We start from the raw sequence: 20,959 nt of genomic DNA, 5'->3' as shown, positions 1-20,959 counted from the left end.
AAATGGGTGGAACTGACGTCATCACGCCGACGTGGCTCTCTTATGGCTCCGGTGACGTCATACGGAGTCGCGAGCGGAGCCGATGTATTATGATGTCCACGTTGGCGTGGAGAGCTGGGTAAAAAAGTTCAGTGGAATGCTGGCGCAAGGGATATTCACAAGGTGAGGAATCCACAGGCAGATACTGTATCCACCAGAAAAAGCGTTACCGAAGGTAGGTAACTTGTTCTTCAGGGCCCTAGAATGTTTTGGCACCAGTGTCGGTCTCTTGCATGGCTCTGCGTTCCTGGCACAGAAAGCTATGTACAAGAACTGATGTCAGCGCGCGAGGGCGGCGTCTAAGTACTCCGACGTCATCCCGGCGCATGATGCCGACGACGGACGCGGAGCCGCAAACGACGCCTAGCGACGCGCAAGGGTGATGCTGACAAAAATCTTTCCGGATCCAGCCTGATGCCTGGGGATATTCTAAGGTGAGGAATCTAACTAACTAATGTTTCTTACAGATATATCGTTACCAAAGGTAAGTAACTTGTTCTATAAGGTAGGGTACTGGGAGGTTGGTCCATAATGTCTCTGAAAAAGTCAACTATGCACCTTCAGAGGTAAGAGTGCATGGTTGGTCTGACAGAAGGCTAAGCCCACGTAACAAGTTTCAGCCAGGCGCTATGGATCAACCTCAGCAAATATCGTTGCAGGGCATTGCAACCAAATTAGCTGACATAAAATCTGAAAATGCAGCATTACGCAGAGACCTCTCTGCTTTGCAAAGCAACATGCAAGATCATACAGCTTGGGGTTTTCCCTCAAAGCAAAAACCTCTCCTCAAGCCACCTAGTTTTCAGCCAGTAACTCAAACGTTACATAGCTCTACAACCACTGCGCCAACGCAAATACAAGTGGTAACCCCTGTCTCTTTTACTTAGCACCCCCAGAAACATTTCATGGGGATAGAAGTAAATTTACTATTTTTCTAAATCAATGTCATTTACATTTCATATCAAAACCCACAGCCTTTCCTGATGATTCCTCTAAAGTGGCATTTATTCTGTCATATTTAAGAAACACAGCGTTGTGGTCAGTCCCGTAAGTAGAGCGAGATGATCCGCTCCTATACGATTTCAGACGGTTTAAAGATACCATGAAAAAATGATTTGCCAAACATGTGTTTGTGCAATCGGCAGACAATGAGTTATTCAATTTAAAACAAGGCTCTTCAGACCTCCTCCATTACATTTCCGTGTTTAATAGGTTAGTAATAGAAGCTGAATGGCCTGAAGAAAAGAGAGTATCTATCTTTTATAGAGGATTACGAGATGAGCTCAAGGATATGGTAACCCAAATCTTAGACCCTCCAGATGACTGTAGTGAGTTTATTGATCTTGTTGTAAAATTAAACCATTGTTTATTAGAACGTAAAGGCAAAAACGGTACAGCAGACCATATTTAGGGAAAGGAATAGTACAAAAGCTGATTCCGCTAGTAAACCTGATATGGGGGAACCAATGCAAATTGGGACAATTAGAGGACCCCTCACAAAAGAAGAAAAGGATAAACGGGGAAAATTAAATCAATGTCTTTATTGCGGGAAAACTGGACATTTTGTAAACCAAAGATAACTGAGGTAGTCACAGTTCAACATTCGGAAAACTAAACAGCTCGATGAATGACAAGGTCAGTTTGTCGAGTGAGCTCTGTAGTTTAGCCTCCACAGCTCCCAAAACCTCTTCATCACCTTAGTATTCGGGTAACATTAAAATCAACAAGACAATAATACATCTTCATGGTCCGTAGATGCTTTAGTAGACTCAGGTGCCACTGGGAATTTCACTGATACACAGTTTCTGCAGAACGTAGGGTTAAAAACATTAAAGGCCAGAAATTGTACGGGCTTTAGATGTTAAAGAATCAACATCAAGATTATTACAACACCATGCTCAAAACCTTTTCATGTGGTGCTCCACGAATCATAGTGAACATATCACTTTTGATGTTATTGATGCATCTCAGTTTCGCCTCATATTAGCAGTTCCTTGGTTGGTTCAACATAACCGCAAGATAGATTGGCTAAAGAAAATAGTTTTGTTTGATTCTGATCATTGTCGTAACGTATATTTTCAACACAAAGCAATAGAAAATCTTGTACAAGATTACGATTTCCCAAAAGATTCTAAAAGTGTGTTACTCCTTGATGGTGTTCCCAAAGTATATTCGGATCTCTTGGATGTCTTCGATTAAAAAAAAAAAAAGGCAAACACCTTACCACCACATTGAGATTACGATTGTCGCACAGATTTGGTACCTGGGGCAACCTTGCTGTGTAGCCATATATATGCTCTCACTGAAAAAGAAAATCAATATTTAAGAACATATTTCGATGAATACTTTGCCAACGGTTTTATTAGACATTCTAAATCTCCTGTCTCATCTCCTCTGTTCTTTATACCCAAAAAAGGGGGTGAGTTATGCGTGTGTATATATTACCGCGCTTTGAATAATGTAACCATTAAAAACCGTTACCCACTTCCTTTAATGCCAACTTTATTAGATCAAATAAAGGATGCAACCATTTATACAAAACTTGATTTGCGTGGAGCATACCATTTTGTGCGAGTTCGTAAGGGCAATAAGTGGAAGACCGCATTTAGCACAAAATTCTGTCTTTGAATATCAGGTCATGGCCTTCTGATTCTGCAAAGCTCCAGCTGCATTTCAATTGTTTATAAATGAAGTTTTGCAGGACTTTTTAGATATTTGTTGTGTAGTATACATAGATGATATACTTATCTATTCTAAATCTGTAACTGATCATGTACAACAAGTACGAGCCATTCTTCAACAGCTTTTAGAAAAGTCTTTATATGTCAAATTAGAGAAAAGTATGTTTCATACTTCCGAAGTGGATTTTCTAGGATATATTATTAGTCTCTCAGTAATAGACATGGATCCAAAAAAGATTGACTCAGTACTAAACTGGCCAAGTCCTTCTTCTGTTAAACAAATCCAATGGTTTTAAGGATTCACAAATTTCTATTGGCATTCCATTCGTGATTTTTCCCAGATTATAACTCCAATTACTAAGCTTCTCCGCAAAGGAGTAAAGTTTGAATGGAATGAGTTTGCAGAGAATGCATTTCAAGAATTAAAAAGACAATTCACTTCAGCACCTATTTTAATGCATCCTGATCCCTCTCGTCCATTTATTGTTGAAGCTGATGCTTCACAGTTTGCTTTAGGGGGAATTTTGTCACAAAGATATAAAGATACTGGCCAAATGCATAGCTTATTTTTCATAAAAGCTATCTATGAAGAATGGCGTCATTACTTGTTAGGAGCAAGACACACTATTACAGATCACCGTAATCTTCAAACCTTACGATCAGTCAAAGCTCTTTCAGCTCGGCAACTTTGTTGGACGATGTTCTTTAATGATTACAATTTTATCATCACCTATCGGCCAAGAAAAGAAAACAACAAAGTGGGTGCTTTTCACGTATTGACATAGGTGATGATAGTAGTATACTACAAGAGGAATCACAAGCAATTTTACCTACTTATTGCTTTCAATCTAGCATTTCTAATAAAGACGTGGTTTCAGAAATTCAAAAAGAACTAAAAACAAAAACTACTGAGGAATGGCAAGGACTGTATCCATCGCTCCATTAGAAAGATTAAGTATTGCTAATGAATGACAAAAGCACTACAAAATCAAGTCATACAAATATATCATGATACCCCCTTGTCTGCACATTCTGGAATTACGAAAACTTACCAATTATTCAAACGGAGATTTTGGTGGCCTTCCATGTTTAATGATATTCAAAAACATGTTGACACGTGTCATGTGTACACAAAATAAACCTGTAAACCAAGCCCCTGGTGGTTTATTGCATACCTTCCCAATACCGCCACAAGAATGACACACCGCTTCCCTTGATTTCATTGTGGAACTTCCTCCTACAAGAACAGGGTACACTACTATTTTAACAACAATAGACCATTTTACACACATGGCTCATTTTATACATTTAAAGAAACCCCTTTCGCAATGGAATTGGCCCAGGTATTTATGCAGAACATTATTCATTTAAATAGAATTCCCTCTATCGTTATTTCTGAAAGAGGCTCTCAATTTATTTTCCATTTTTGGCTAAACTTAAGTAATTCATTAAACATGGAAATGCATACCTCCTCAAGTTATCATCCTTAAACTGATGGTTTAACTGAGCACACAAATCAAACCATTGAACAATATTTACATTGTATGTTAACTAATTGTGATCACGAATGGTCAGATATTTTATGGGCTTTAGAATTTGCTTATAATAACATGGAATATTCATCTATTGGTAGGTCACCATTCTTTTGTGCATTTGGATTTCATCCAAAAACCATTCTGGGCCAATTATCATCGTCTTGGCTCATCCCATCCATACATGACTATGTATCTAATTTAGTATCCATTCAGGAACAAGCTCAGTTTCATTTGGCCAAAGCAAAAGAAAACATAAAATGTTTGGCAGATAAACATCATACTCAGCAACCCACCTATGTCATAGTGTCATAGGTGACAAGGTGTGGTTATCCACAAGACAATTACGGATTAAAAGCTCTAAGAAATTTTGTCCTCGGTTTATTGGACCATTTCCGGTCAAACATTATGCATCCAGTAAGCATTAAATTGACACTCCCGCCAAAATTACGGTTTCACCCTGTCTTCCATGTTTCCCTTTTGAAACCTTACAATCCCATGACCCATATGAAAACAACCCCCCTCCAATTAATATAAAAGGCATACCTGACTTTGAAGTGAAAGCAGTACTTAATGCAAAGAGAGTGCGTGGAAAGGTATATTATTTGGTGGGTTGGAAAGGTTATGGCCCAGAAGAAAGGTTCTGGGAACCTCTAGCTCATTTAACGAATGTTCCACATTTGGTAAAAGCATTTCATACACGATACCCAGACAAACCAAAACCAATTCCTTTGGTTTTAGGGTGGATTTTGAGAGGCGAGTACTGTCACGATTTCTCTACTACTCTCAGAGTTATGGATACATTAAAAGCCCTCCCCACTCCTGTGCAACCAGCACGACCTCATATATGTATTTCTGTAATATTTAAAGTGTTATTATGTGTGTTCTGGATATGTATAGAGCGTCACGGTTCATATAATGATGTGTATGCATGTATCTGAAAGAAACACGTTAGTTATAGATTCCTTACCTAAGAAGTTGCCCCAGGCGTCAGACTGGATGCGAAAAGATTTTTCGTCAGCAATACCTCTGCGTGTCGGAAGGTGGCGTTGGTCAGCTCCACATTCATCGTCGGCGTCGTGGTCGCCGGGATGATGTCGCGGCAGCTACTTAGACGCCGACCTCATGAGCTGGCGTCAGTTCTTTCTTTTTCTGTGCCAGCCAGCTCAGATCCGGGAAGAGTGGTACCTCAGTCATTTTTTGACTAACTTTTTTTCAACTTTTGTCGATGTCTTGTTTCGAGTCTTCGACTCCGAACAGGTGCAGAGGGATGCCCGGTTTCATGGCCTGTAGTTCCTGCAACCGACTGATGTTGGTGACTGATCCGCACCGCGTGTGCCTCTTTTGCCTGGAGCGTGACCATGACCCCAAGTTGTGCTCCGACTGTCAGTTGTTGATGTCGAAGGCTTTGTGGGAGCAGTCTCGAAAGCTGCTTGAACGACGGCAGTCGGCTCGCTGTTCGACGTCCCGGTTGAGAGGGAGGTCGAGGGACTGGTCGCGGAGCCACCATCAGTCCGGCTCAAAGTCTTCGCACTCTGGGTTGGGTAAGTCGAAGCATAAGAAGTCGAAGAAGCGTTGTCACACTTCGCCTCCTCCTCCTCGTCGGTCAGCCGACTCGACGAGGCGTGCAGGTGGTGCCACTCCCGCGGCTCCGCGTGCGGACCCTGAAGGGGCGACTCTGAGCTTCCCTCCCTTTCCGGGACCCGGAGCGACCCCGGCCCAGCTTTGTACGTTCTACGAAGCGATGCATGCCATCTTTGGGTGGACCGACCCCACTGGTGCGCCTTCGGGCCCCGCAGACTCGGTTAGGTCTTCGCTTCTGGTGGCTCCGGCACCGCAGACCCCTCCTTGGATCCAGGCCTGGATCCGGATCGGCACCCGTTGACCTTATTATGCCTTCACCAACGCAACTTCCGACAGCACCACTACGGTGTCGACCCCAGCCTCCTTCCTGATGTGGACACTGCGCCGAGTGGGGTATTCGTGCACCTGTTCACTTCTGGGGCCCCTTTCCAACCACAGTGGCAACCAGAGGAAGATGAGGACTGGGAGAGGTTAGGTGATCCTTTAACTGACCAGCTTGGTTCTGAACAGGACTGGAGAGAGGAACTGGGGATGCCAGTGGACTTGACACTTCACCTAACCTTGGCATGTTGTCTCCTCCTACCGTGGCTTAGGAGGGGGGCGCGTCTTACGCTATGGTGTTGCGTAGGGCGGCCAAGGCACTCAACCTTGAGCTTCCTACGGTGGCGGTCAGGACTAACCTCCTGACTGAGGTGCCTCAACCAGCGGCGAGTTCTTCGGAGCCCCTGCTTCCGTTTAATGAGGCCCTCACTGACATCCTTTTGGGCACCTGGTCCAGACCCAACACGGGGGCTCCCGTGGACAGGATGATCGCTCGACACCACCACCCAACTCCGGGCGACCCCACTTTCCTGTCCTAACACCCCACTCCGGAGAGCTTGGTGGTCCAAGCCTCAGCCTCCAAAAGAGCCTTCCCTACCTCTCCATCGGAAAGGGGATCCAAGAAGCTGGACCATCTTGGCAAGAAATGTTTTCTTCCACCAACTTAGGACTGTGGTCCGTAAACACTGCATGTCTCTTGGGCCGTTATTTGCCCTCAGTGTGGGCCTCCTCCGGACACAAGTGCTGCCTCAGTGTCCGGAGGAGGCCCGGGCAATGCTCTCGAAAGCTGTCGCTGCAGGTAGGGACGCAGCTAAGTTTACAATTCGTTGTGGACTGGACACCGCCGACTCTCTGGGCAGGACCATTTCAACGTCGGTAGCACTCAGACTCAGATCAACTGGCTTTTCAGGGGATGTTCAGAACACCTTGATGGGCATGCCCTTTGATGGCCGTGGCTACAAAGCAGACAACGCCCTAGAGCGCTTCAAGGACTCACGGGCTACGGCCATGTCCTTGGGCCTCTCCTCCTGTCTGGTGCAGTTTGCTTTTCACTCCTTTCGTGGCTACCAAAGGGGTGCCCTGCTACGTCCCGCCCAGGGCCACAGGCCGCAGGAAGGTACCCAACCTTCGCGCAGCCGGGGACGTGGGAACCAGCGTCGTGGTTCAGGGGGCCAATGGGCAGGCCAGTCCACCAACCCCCTTCCCCCCGCAGCAGTCTCCAAACCCTCCTAGTCCATGCTTTCAGGCCCATCAAATGTCAGTGGGCGGCAGTATTCACCATCACCTCCCCCACTGGCGCACCATCACTTCAGACATGTGGGTTTTGCAGATAGTCTGAAGGGGCTACTCCCTCCCTTTCGAGACTACCCCTCCAGCCATGCCACCTCATTACCACTGCATGTCAGAGGATCATCTGGCACTTATCCAGCGGGAAGTTACGGCTCTCTTTGCCAAGGAAGCCCTCAAGGGCGTTCCTGTCCCAGAAGTAGGTTGTGGTTGCTACTCTCACTATTTTCTGGTTCCCAAGAAGGACAAGGGCCTGCGTCCTATCTTGGACCTCAGGGACGTCAATCGCTTCCTCAGGAAGGAGAAGTTCAAAATGTTGACGCTTGCTCAGGTCTTGTCTGTCCTCGACCCACAAGACTGTATGGTAGCGTTGGACTTGCATTAGGCTTATTTCCACATCCCCGTCCTGCTGGCCCATCGGCGTTACCTGCAGTTCACAGTAGGCCACGAACATTTCCAGTTTACCGTGCTTCCCTTTGGCCTTACCAGCACCCCTGGGGTGTTCATGAAGGTGCTGGCAGTGGTCACAGCTCATCTGCGCAGATCAGGGGTCTCAGTCTTCCCCTATCTCGACGACTGGTTGTTGAAGGCGGGATCGCCCCAGGCATTGGTCTCTCACCTCCAGACTACAGCCAACCTCCTGCATCTGCTGGGGTTCTCCATCACTGTGCCGAAGTCGCACCTAATTCCCTCTCAGAAGCTCCTCTTCATCGGAGAGGATCTGGACACGGCGCAGTTTCGGGTCTATCCTCCTGAACAGTGAGTCTGGGACATTCGGGCTATGATTCCGATCTTTCAGCCCTTGTACCGGGTTTCAGAGAGAATGACCCTGAAGCTGCTGGGCCTCATGCATCCTGCTGATCAATCATTCCACGTGGCATATGCGGGCTCTGCAGAGGGACCTGAAGTTTCAGTGGGTGCAGCGTCGTGAGAATCTGTCCGATTACGTCCAGATCTCGGAGCGCACTACTCAATAGCTGCAGTGGTGGCTCACGAACCAGGATTGGGTCAGTGGCAGATCCCTCTCCCTTCCCCAACCAGAATTCACAGTGGTGACAGATGCCTCCCTTCTGGGATGGGACAGTCACATGGGCGAGGCCGAGATCAGAAGTCTCTGGTCTCCAGCGGGCTCCACATCAACCTTCTGGAGCTCCGGGAGATTCGTCTTGCACTGAAGGCATTCCTTCCCTCTGTCCGGGGAAGACTAGTGCAAGTGTTCACGGACAACACCACCACCATGTGGTATTGCAACAAACAGGGCGGGGTCGGGTCGTGGTCCCTATGTCAGGAGGCCCTTCACCTCTGGACATGGCTGGAACATCAAGGCATTTCCTTAGTGGTTCAGCACCTGGCAAGTTCCCTAAACGCCAGGGCGGACAAACTCAGCCGCAGGTACATGATGGATCACGAGTGGTGTCTTCACTCAGAGGTGGTGCGAGGTATCTTTCAACATTGGGGAGAGCTTTGGTTAGATCTATTCACCACCGAAGAGAACGTGCAATGTCAGCAATTCTGCGCTTTTGGAATTTCCAAGGTGGCACTCGCTCGGAGTTGCAGTCTGTTGCACGTCTTTCCGCCTATTCCACTTATGCCCAGAGTGCTGAAGAAGATCAGGTGCGACCTGGTCCAAGTCATTCTTGTGGCTCCGGATTGGGCACGAAGAGTCTGGTATCCCGAGCTGCTCAACATGGCCATCGATCCTCTGATCAGACTGCCTCTTTGGGAGGATCTTTTGTCGCAGCAGCAGGGGACGGTCCTCCACCCGAACCTGTCCAGTCTCCACCTCCTTGCATGGAGATTGACAGCCAGGCGTCCCTCCACAAAGACGGTATACGCCTGCAGGTGGAACACATTTGTGGCATGGTGCAGAGCAAAGGCTGTGGATCCCCATCTGCCCCTCTTTCTGAAGTAGTCTTGTTCCTTCTTTCTTTAGCCCAGCAGGTCTCTGCTCTGGGCACTTTCAAGGGCTACCTTTCTGCCATCTCTGCTTTCCTGCGGCTGCCAGATCAGCCTTCTCTTTTCAAGTCCCCTGTAGTTAACCGTTTCTTGAAAGGAATAGTGCATCTTTTTCCTCCAATTCCATTTGTTATGCCTCAGTGAGACTTGAATCTTTTGCTGACTTATTTGATGTGCGCTCCTTTTGAGCCGCTTCATAATTGTCCTTTACGTCTTCTAACTCTTAAGACTGCTTACCTGGTAGCCATCACTTCTGCTTGAAGGGAGAGTGAGCTCCAGGCTCTTTCCTCAAAACCTCCTTTGCTGTCTATCCATCCGGACAAGGTGGTTCTCAGGACCCATCCATCCTTTCTTCCTAAGGTGGTCACTGCCTTCCACATCAGGCAGACCATTACTTTGCCCACCTTCTTTCCGCCTCCTCATCCTTCAAAGGAAGAAGAGAGGCTCAACTGTCTGGACCCAAAACGTGCGCTCTCCTTCTATCTGGATCGCACAAGACAGTTCCACGTGGATGGTCAACTGTTTGTTGGCTACGTGGGTGCAAAGAAGGGTCGGGCTGTACACAAACGCACCATTTTTCGTGGGTCGTGTTGTGTATTAAGGCTTGTTACTCTTTAGCTAGAGTGGGGCTGCACGCTCACTCCACCAGGGCGACGGCAGCCACTACTGCCTTGGGAAGAGGAGTGCCTCTAAATGACATCTGTCAGGCGGCCATGTGGGCATCACTGCACACGTTCACCAAACACTACTGCCTGGACAGCCAAGTCCGGCGAGACGGCTTCTTTGGCCGTTCTGTTCTCCAGGATTTCCTGGTGCGTTCTTGGTTCGCAGGCCCACCACCGGGGTTGGTATTGCTGGGGTATCTATTCTAAGGTAAGGAATCTATAACTAACGTGTGTTTCTTTCAGATGCACAAGTTACTTAACTTCGATAACGATATATCTGTAAGAAACATTAGTTAGTTATAGATTCCTTACCGCCCCACTCATCCTCTCTGTTCTGCGAACTGATTTCTAGGGTTAAGGACATCCTTTCAGGGCCCTAGTTTTGTGCACCAGTGGTCAGTGTCTTGCATGGCTCTGAGTTTCTGGCGCGGAAAGTTGTGTACAGAACTGACGTCAGCGCGCGAGGGCGGCGTCTAAGTAGCTGCTGCGACGTCAACCAAGCGACGCCAACCACGAACGTGGGACCAACCGACGCCACCTTCTGACACTTAGAGGTACTGCTGATGAAAAATCTTTCCGGATCCAGTCTGACGCCTGGGGGTAATTCTAAGGTAAGGAATCTATAACTAATTTTTCTTACAGATATATCGTTACCGAAGGTAAGTAACTTGTGCTTTAGTGGTTAAGAAGTATGACATATCGTTTGTTCATTTGTTAGTTATTACAAATCATAGACTGTTATGAACATCTGACGGATTCCATGTAGGCACAAGGTTTCCAAACTGTGAGCACAATACCCAGGACAGTGTCAAAACTGTAATTCACATCGAACACAGCTGCGCGTTCGTTCCTCAGCTGAGCTCAAACAAACTAAAGACAAAAGGAATTAGGCCGCGCCACACATCATGTCACGTAGAGTGTACGTCAACCTAGCGGCCATCTTGGGTGTGGCATCTCTATTTAATGCCACACCTGACTTCTAGACATTGTTCTGCATTCTGTCCATCAATTGTTCTTTTTACATTTGTCACCCCGAGTGGGATGGGATGCGCAGACGTGGGTTCCATGCTCTCCATGCCACTGGAGTCAAGCTATTCTGGCTGATGAGGGCTGAAAGCCCGAAACCGGTCCTAGGATGCTTGCTTTCAGTCCAGGGAGGACCTGGCCTGGCAGTTCAGGCTGGACTGTTTCCATTGGGCGCAGGGTCAAGACTGATTTGCATATGGCTGGGTCCAAACTCGATGGGCATGGTGAGCAAAAAAACGATGGAATCTGATAGAGACTACTAGCCGCAGATTCCTTCACGTAGAATTATCCCCAGGCGTGAGACTGGATCCGGAAACTTTTTTGCCACAGCATCCCTGCGTGCCGGGGGCGGAGCGACATCACACAACTCCGCCCAGGTGTTGTCCGTGTACGTGATGTCAGCGAGGTCACATAAGACCCGCCCCGGCGCGCCTATGTCAGTTTTTTCCTTTTCTGCGTGCAACGTGGATTAATTCCTTGCTACTGCCTGTTTAGGGCCCCCTTTTCTTCCATTTCTTTTTGGTGGAACAGTGTGTGAATGCCTTCGGGCTTTAAAACTTTTAACACGTTTTGTGGGCATCTTATGTCGATGATGGACCCTCATCTCATTTGTATGTGGTGTTTGGGGGAGGATCACGGCACCACAGATTGTGCGGTGTGCCAACAGTTGAAGCCGAAGTCGCGGCGGGAGCGCCGAATGAAACTTCTCTCTGCACGTCTCTCCAGGTCGACGTCCTCCCCTCGGTCTGCTTCGGCATACGGCTTCAGATCCGGCCGTGGTCGTCGTCCTCGCCCTTCTCCAATGTCACCTGAGCGTCGCTCCACGGTGGGTAAGTGTCGCAGTTTGTCCCCGGGGGCTGGTTTCCGGCCTACAGGGGGTGTGGACTGCTCACGGGTGATGCGGCCCGCATGTCGTCCTATCCACCGTTTCCCGGTGTTGGGGTGTCGAGAGTCCAAATGGAGACATACGCGGCGGCTTTGCAGGCCTCGCTGGCATCTCCTCCTCCTTCCCCTCCTGGGGCGTCGTCGGATCCCTCACCCTGCGCAGGGCCCTCTGCGGTGCCGCCGGTGGCTCCGGCGCTGACTGGTTCGGATCCAGGCTTGGAGGATGTGGTGCTGTTGGGGTGCGGCTCCTCTGGGGCACCTCCTTCAGGCCACGGCATCTCTGCCTCGCTGCAAACTCCCGCGGGGGTCCCTGTGGTGTCACGGGAGTTTGCCAGGGCTCGGGTCGCATCCCCGAGCCCCTCTTGGTCCCTTGGCAAGGTGGTCCTGTCTAAGGCCGAGGTGACACCACTACGGCGCCGGCAGCAGCTGGACCTTGCGTAGCCACAGGGGTCAGTGGACCCTCCTCGTCCCGCTCCGGGTCGAGGCCGAGGGCGGACCCCTCGTTCCTCTCCGGGCCTCTCTCGTCCCTCCCCACAGGCTGCTGCCTCATCAGAGGGCGAGTCGGAGGTTGTATCGTCCCTGGCACCGCCACATGGGTTGCTGAGCAATCTTCGCCTCATTTTGGGCCGTGGCCGGCAGAGGGCTTCGTGCCACTCCCCGGGCCCGTCCCGTTTCCCCACGCAGGTGGCCTCCTCGGCAGGGGTCGGGTCGGCGTCATCCCGGCGCCGCCCCGGGGCTAGTGCGGCTCCAGCTCTACCCCGGTCTCCGCTCCGGTCTCCGGTGCGGGGTGACTTGGAGGTCCCTTGTCCGGTAACACCGGATGGTGCCGGCGTCCTGCCTCAAGCATCGGACTCTACGGCTCCGCGCAGGGGTCGTACCGTGGATTCCTGTTCGGACGCTCCTTCTCTGGAGGCAGGCTGTATATTGGTGTCGTCCTCCCCGGAGACTGGTCGCCGTGTGGTGTCCTTTTCACTGGCATCGAAGGGCGGCTCACCGCCCTTCCTGAGGCAGAGGTGTTCGTCGGAAGAGCGTCAGGTCCCTCATTCTTCGTCTCCTCCTGACTTTCAGGTCTGGCCCTTGCCCATCCCACTTGGCCTCAGGGTCGGCCGCCTTAGTTGGCAGCCGTCGCCCACGGAGGAGCTGCTTTGTCCACCACGGGGCCCTACGGAGGCGGGTGCGGCCTTTGCTCACGCGGTGTCCATGGCTGTGGGCATCCTACGCATGGGTGACCCGGTGGCTCACTTTCCGGTGGACTATCTATTGGAGGTCCTCCACTAGGGCTCTAGTGGGAGGGAAATCTTACTTCCCTTTGAAGGTTCGCTCCTTTCTTCCTTGACGGGGGTTTGGGGGCGTCCTGCCTCAGGGGACCCGGTGCCTCAGCATCTTATGCACCGGCAACTTCCGGCACCGCGTTAACCGGTGTGTCTTTCCCTACACCCCTCAGCTGCCAGCCCCCTTTTGTGGACTGCTTTTCCCTCCCTGCCACTACTATTGACTCTGCCGTCCCGAGAGGCCCGCTGGCTGGACTCTTAGGGACGTAACATGTTCGCCTCGACCAGCGCGGCTCTGCGGGCCCTTAACACCTTGTGTGTGCTGGCTAGGGCCTCCTCCTGTTTGTGGGACTCGGCTGAGTCTCTGGGATCTGCAGCATCCCAGGAGTCTGCTCAGGTGGATTTGCGGCATCATGCATTGGATGCCCGGGAGCTTGCGGCGTTTATTCTCTGCTCCGCTCTGGATGTCTCAGAGGTGCTGGGCTGGGCCATGGCTTCCTTAGTTGCTCTCCGTCACCATGCTTGGCTTCGGGACGGCGTCTTCCCCAAAAATATTCGGGAGAGGCTCATTGATCTCCCATTTGATGGCAGCCTGTTGTTCTATGCCCCAGCCGACTCCGCCGTCCAGAGGCTCTTGGCAGGGCTCTGTCCTCCTCCTCCTCCACCTTGTCCTCCTCCTCCTCCATCCCCTCCTCAGTGACTTCTGAGTTGGGTTGCTTCTGGGCCTTCTTAGGCCGGTTGTTCTGGCTGCGGAGTGTGTTTTCTGGCCGTTTACGTCCTTCCTTGGGACTTTGGCATTGTTGGCTGCTGGACGGCCCTTGTGTTGCTTGTGTGTGGGTTCTGCAGGAGTTGTTGGGCAGACTTGACCCTGAGATTGGGCCTTCTGCTTTGCTTGGGCTGCTTGTCAAGCCTTCAGCAGGGGTGTTTTTTCCCCCGTGGCTCTTTTGTTTTTGCCTCTGCTGCGGAAGTTCTTGCAAAGAGGGCTCCCATATTTTGGGACTTAACGTACCCTAGGTGGGATAGTGGTAGCTGTCATATAGCTTGCGCTCTGCTACATGGTTCTGGTCGCCTTTGGGTGCCTGTTCTCCATGGCTTTTAGGTGGGTTGCTTTTGCTTCCTGAGGTCATGTGCGTGGCCACTCGTAGTGGTGTACCCGGGCATTTCCTCCTCTCCCTGCTCCTGTCCTGAGGTCTGGGATGATTCTGTGTTCTCCCTTGCCAGGCATTGCCTACTTGGCCTTCCTGGGGCCTCGGGCTGTTCTTCTTGCTTCTGGCGGCTTTGACTGCTGGTGGTGTTCTGGCTGGCAGGCTGCTCTCCATCTGGAGTGGGTTCGTCTTCTTTTCCCTCGTTTCCTTGGGCCCTCTAGGCTTCTTCTTCTTCCGCTTTTCCTGTCTTGGCATTGGGCGGAAGCTTTGTTACCTTGTGGGGGAGCGGGGTGCTTTGGCCTCTCTGTCCTTGCCCTTGGTTCCTCTTCTGTGAGGGTACGAGCCTCTTCAGCCTTCTTTCCCTCCTATATCCCCTTGGGGTCAGTGGGGTTCTGCTTGTGGGGGTTTCCTTGGCCTGGCAGGGGCGAGGTTCTACCTGGTCCACAGATCTGATCTCCTGTGGAGCCCTCGGTTCTGCATTGGCTGGTGGGGTCTTCTCGCAGACCCTCCTTCCCAGGGGGTATTGCTAGGGTATCTATTCTACGTGAAGGAATCTGCGGCTAGTAGTCTCTATCAGATGTACGAGTTACTAACCTTCGGTAACGATTTATCTGGTAGAGACGATTCTAGCCGCAGATTCCTTCACGCCCGCCCTTCCTCCCCTATTCTGCGAGGACCCTTGGGTTGGTCTTCAGTACTCGCCTCCCAGTGGGGGGCTGTGTCTCCTGTGAGTGCCATCCTTGTTCTTGACGGGTGGCTCCGTCTGGGGGCGGTTCATTCCTCCTTTTGTTCTTTGGAGGATGGGGTTCCGGTGCTCCGGCGCCCTGCTGCTCAGGCTGCTCCATGTTTGGGGGTATTGCTTTCTATCCCTGTCCTCCCCCCCCCTCCCTTCATTCCATTGCTATCCTCTGATTGAGGGTCATCTGGCCATGTCTTGCCCTTGTCCCTTGTTGTGGTTGCCCTTTGGTTGGGGTGGCTTGGAAGTTTGTTGTCCCTGTCTGTCTTGGGACTGGTCCCATTCCTTGCTCAGGATGGGGGGGGTGGGTTTACTGCGTGTGCAATGACTTTTACGCATGTTCTTTGCCTCGGGGCACAGGGATGGCAGGGTGACTGCGCAGGTTTCTGCTTGTTCTTCTTTCGCTGCCCTTGGGTTCTGCGGTGTTGGCACTACTCTGGTGGTGTTGTTAGTTATTCTTTCTTTCCAATTTTCTGCTCTTCGCACACTGTTCCCATGCTTCCACAGTTTTTTATCTGATGGTTCCGCGTTGTAGTGCGGAAAGTTCTCCGAAGAAAACTGATGTAGGCACACCGGGGCAGGTCTTATGTGACCTCGCTGACGTCACGTACACGGACGACGATTGGGCGGAGTCGAGTGATGTCGCCACCCCCCTCGGCGCGCAGGGTTCCTGTGGCAAAAAAGTTTCCGGATCCGGTCTCACGCCGGGGGATAATTCTACGTGAAGGAATCTGCGGCTAGAATCGTCTCTACCAGATACATCGTTACCGAAGGTAAGTAACTCATACTTTAGGCCCAGTCTCTGTACTTTGGGTGAATGTATGACATTGTTCTGCATTCTGTCCATCAATTGTTGTTTTTGCATTTGTCACCCCGAGTGGGATGGGTATGCCCAGACGTGGGTTCCGTGCTCTCCATGCCACTGGAGTCAAGCTATCCTGGCTGATGAGGGCTGAAATACCAAAACCGGTCCTAGGATGCTTGTTTCCAGTCCAGGGAGGACCTGGCCTGGCAGTTCGGGCTGGACTGTTCCCATTGGGCGCAGGGTTAAGACTGATTTGCATATGGCTGGGTCCAAACTGGAATGGCATGGTGAGCAAAAAAACAATGGATTTAGTCCCAGATCTCTGTACTGGGGTGAATGTATGACATTGTTCTGCATTCTGCCCATCAATTGTTCTTTTTGCATTGGCCATCTTGGGTGGGGCATCTCTATTTAATGCCACACCCGACTTCTAGAAGACGCTTATCCTACCACCGGTAAACAAGGAGAAAGCTGTGTCTAGGGACGCTTACCTGCATTCCGACGCGGCATCTCTTCGGCCTCTGATTTTCCTTCCGGCAACATTGCTGGTTCACTGCAGTTCTTCGCATAATGACAGCTGTTAACCTGGAAAGAGAAGAAGAAGAGAAAGTTAAGTGATTTAATCTATTTACGGCGCCCATCGCAATACAGTTATTTTTGCCAGAGTGTTACAGTAAATAGTTGGAAAAGTGTTTTCTGCCATAAAGGAAAAGCATATTGGACAATCACAGTGAAACAAAACTCTTCAAAGAGGGACAGAGTTATCTCAACAAGTGAAATGTTAACAAATTTCGATCTAGCACCATGTTAATGTTACATGTACAAATGTAGAATGCTTTTTTTTTGTCTTTGTCTATTTATACCTAGTGATGGAAAACATCAGGGGAAATCTGTGAAAGTAAATGTAGTAAAAAGAACAAACAAGGAAAATTATAGTAAGTTAAATACCTTGTAGTATTAGCTTCTAGAAGTAATTATTATTTTCTTTCTGCAGAAAAGACTGAGGTACATCTCACTCAAAAAACACACCCCACTTACAACAACTCAAGACAGAAAGAAAATCGAACCATCACAAGTCAACTAGGACGCGGTGCCCACTAGCTCCAATTCGCAGGTAGGAAGTTAACCAATTTAGTATACTATTTAGGAAGAGAAGGAAGAACTAAAAGTATTCTAAGATACAATAATTACACTCTGGTTAATTAAATCTTGTTGCCTTGCAGGTCGACAACAAGAGCCCACCAACATCCAGTATCCGGCCCTCCTCCCTGAACCCTATTGCATAGCTCAACTGGAAGTAAAAACACTAGTTATAAGGTAGGGTACTGGGAAGTTGGTCCATATCGTCTCTGCGAAACTCAACTACGCACCTTCAGAGGTAAGAGTGCATGGTTGGTCTGACAACTGGGCGGAAATCTCTCCGCTTTCGAAGGGTGCTAGCCACCAGGCCTTGGAAGAGCTGTGGTGTGTGCTCTCAAAAATGCAAGGGTTGACAGGTACAGGCCGCCTTAAGAATCTCCTCCTTCACTCTGAAACTGTGCACACACACAAGAACGTCTGCAGGGGTTAGATTAGGTTGTCGGAGGGGGGGGGCCACCCAATGGCAATGGTCAATTTTGGCTGTGGACTCCTGTGAAGCATTCAGGACTGCACGAAAAAGCACCTGGACATACCCCTCCAGATCTTCTTCTTCTGCACCTGTAGGGACCGAGCGGATGCAAATATTAATTTGTTGGGACCTGTTATCCAAGTCTTCCGAGTGCGCTTGGATATCCAGTTGCAGTTTGTACAAACGTAGAATTTCTTGCTGTAGAGCGGTGATTTCTTTGTCCCTGGCTGTCGTTGAATCCTCCAGTGCAGCTACTCTCTCCCACTGCATCCACGTCCCTTCTAACTTCCCGAAGGTCTGCTTGCAGATCTGTTTTGATGGCCAGGATGTCCTCACATTGGGAAGCAAATATGGACTCTAAGAACTCCAGCAGGACCGCCCCCTCAGCTCCCTCTCCTGCAGGAGCTGGGCCGATGTTATGCGAGACCCCGGCCGACTTCATAGGGAGGTCTCGCACTGAACGGTCCTTTTTACTTTTGGCCGTTGCCATGACTGAGTCCTGGACGCGCCCCACTCGTGCTAAGTTGCTGCGTCAAGGTAGTGAAGTGCAAAGGGTCCCAACCGACCCCGCGCCCGGCCTCAAGAATGGAAGGCGATGTCCCCCCATTGTCTCACCTCACGGGGTATCTCTTGCTGCCAATCGCCTTGCTGGTCTCGCTCTGATCCGAGCTGATGCGAAACAGGGCCCAAGGGGTACCACTCCGCCTCTTAAGAGACTGTTCAAAGGGCCCTGTAGTAATGCCAATACGAATCCACAACTCAAGGCCAATGTGCCCTGTCTCTGTAGGGCAGCTCGACGCTTCGTAGTCAGCCCCATGACTCCACAAATCGAGCGCAGTTCACTGCGCTTCAAGCACAATGGGAGGCCCCGCCAAGTGCCCCGGCAGTCGCGCGAGAGCGCTGGTGTGGGTGTGCTCACCCTCTCAAACCAGACCTGCCAATCCAGCAAGAGCAGCTAGTAATTCCTCGCTATGTGGGGTGTGCCTGGGGGCCGCTGCCCCCTCCACACTGACCCTGAGGTTCTTTCAATTATGTCTCCCCCGCAGACCCCTAAGTGGCAGCAGACATCACACACCCCTGTGGGCCGCCACGGGCCGTTGTCGGTGACTCGATGGTTGGCTGGCTGAGCTCCGTGTGCTCTTCTATTTGTGCCCTTCTTGGTGCTGTCCCTTTGGCTCGAAGCAAAAACCAAAGGAAATGATGGACGGAGTGTTGAACATTGCAAGCACTCACCCCCCAGTCAACTGATCTGGGTTTAATCCATCACCGTTCTTTAGCCCACTTTGCCACCCCAGTTCAGAAATGGCCATATGCAAATCAGTGTGACCCTGTGCCTCATGGGAACAGTCCAGCCCGAACTGCCAAGCCATGTCTTCCCTGGACCGGAAACAAGCTTCCTAGGACCGGTTTCTGGCATTTCAGCCGTCTTCAGCCAGGCTTGCTTGAATCCAGTGGCAAAGTGAGCAAGGGACTCACGTCTGAGCATACCCTGCCAACTTATGGCGAACAAAGCAAAAACCAAAGGAAATGATGGACGGAGTGTTGAACATTGCAAGCACTCACCCCCAGTCAACTGATCTGGGTTTAATCCATCACCGTTCTTTAGCCCACTCTGCCACCCCAGTTCAGACATGGCCATATGCAAATCAGTCTGACCCTGTGCCTCATGGGAACAGTCCAGCCCGAACTGCCAAGCCATGTCTTCCCTGGACCGAAAACAAGCTTCCTAGGACCGGTTTCTGGCATTTCAGCCGTCTTCAGCCAGGCTTGCTTGAATCCAGTGGCAAAGTGAGCAAGGGACTCACGTCTGAGCATACCCTGCCAACTTATGGCGAACAAAGCAAAAACCAAAGGAAATGATGGACGGAGTGTTGAACATTGCAAGCACTCACCCCCAGTCAACTGATCTGGGTTTAATCCATCACCGTTCTTTAGCCCACTCTGCCACCCCAGTTCAGACATGGCCATATGCAAATCAGTCTGACCCTGTGCCTCATGGGAACAGTCCAGCCCGAACTGCCAAGCCATGTCTTCCCTGGACCGGAAACAAGCTTCCTAGGACCGGTTTCAGGCATTTCAGCCGTCTTCAGCCAGGCTTGCTTGAATCCAGTGGCAAAGTGAGCAAGGGACTCACGTCTGACCATACCCTGCCAACTTATGGCGAACAAAGCAAAAACCAAAGGAAATGATGGACGGAGTGTTGAACATTGCAAGCACTCACCCCCAGTCAACTGATCTGGGTTTAATCCATCAGACGTGAGTCCCTTGCTCACTTTGCCACTGGATTCAAGCAAGCCTGGCTGAAGACGGCTGAAATGCCAGAAACCGGTCCTAGGAAGCTTGTTTCCGGTCCAGGGAAGACATGGCTTGGCAGTTCGGGCTGGACTGTTCCCATGAGGCACAGGGTCAGACTGATTTGCATATGGCCATGTCTGAACTGGGGTGGCAGAGTGGGCTAAAGAACGGTGATGGATTAAACCCAGATCAGTTGACTGGGGGTGAGTGCTTGCAATGTTCAACACTCCGTCCATCATTTCCTTTGGTTTTTCCTTTGGCGCGAAGCACACCACCGACCTAGGAATTGCCCACCTCACCCACTGGAAGGGCCCTGCTGTACCCCCAGCGCGCCCAATAGGCCGCATCAGTGCTTGGCCTTCACCGCTGCAGCCAGGTCCGGCGCTGCAAGAATCGTGGGTCTCATACCTGGGCGCTAAGGTATGAAGCTAGCGTGATCCTTCCCAGGGGCCCGGTTCTGCAGATAATGAAGGTCTGGGCGGGGGACCGGCCGAGCCATTAGGCATCCCCTCTGCCATGCAGCGTTAGGCCTCAAGTCCTCGAGGATGGCCAGGAAATGGCTCGTCTCGTGTCAGCAGGCCAGGGCACCCCTCTGAAGTGGCACTGGAGTATCAGCGGGGCCTCACCGCTCCCGGCATGCATCGCGAGCAAATAGCGATGGGCCGAGCAGGAGTCCGGCCGAGCCTCAGAGCGTCCTCCGCTCCGCTCCACGCCGCGTTAGGCTGTGGGTCTCCAGGGAAAGCCGGGGAGTGTTTCTCCATGCTCCTATGGGCTGGTAGATTGTTCTCAGTGCAGCGCTGGGATCGCAGAGGTGACCCCCTGTCATCGGCAAAGTATTGAAGGGCAGCGGGTCCTATGACAGTGTTGCGGGCCCGGCGGGAACGGAGCTCGAGCGAGACGTGTCCGCTCACTCCGCCATCTGGGCCACGACCACGGGATATGCGTTTTAAATGTAAGTATTAGGTAAGTATGGGTAATTTTAGGGTTTATGGTGGGCATGGGTTTTTGGGTGTCAAGGGTAAATATTAGGGTTTAGGGTGGGTATGGGTTTTTGGGTGGCAAGGGTAATTTTAGGGTTGGTGTGGGCTTTTGGGTGGCAAGGGTAATTTTAGGTTTTAGGGT

The 20,959-nt window shown here is 50.7% G+C and overlaps 1 long non-coding RNA gene across 1 annotated transcript; it reads right to left on the bottom strand.

Moving 5' to 3' along the window:
- Positions 1-1,568: 1,568 nt before the first annotated feature.
- On the bottom strand, positions 1,569-16,520 carry LOC146830311 (uncharacterized). Its single transcript, XR_014961411.1, has 3 exons — positions 16,425-16,520; positions 3,378-3,450; positions 1,569-2,341 (listed from the first exon to the last, which is right to left on the bottom strand). It is a non-coding gene; the product is annotated as an uncharacterized LOC146830311 (long non-coding RNA).
- Between the last annotated feature and the right edge of the window lie 4,439 nt (positions 16,521-20,959).

Source organism: Triturus cristatus, chromosome 5_1, assembly GCF_964204655.1.
Source record: "Triturus cristatus chromosome 5_1, aTriCri1.1, whole genome shotgun sequence".
Classification (NCBI taxonomy): domain Eukaryota; kingdom Metazoa; phylum Chordata; class Amphibia; order Caudata; family Salamandridae; genus Triturus; species Triturus cristatus.
The sequence above is the reverse complement of the archived record's forward strand: the minus strand, read 5'-3'. Positions and strand labels throughout refer to the sequence as shown.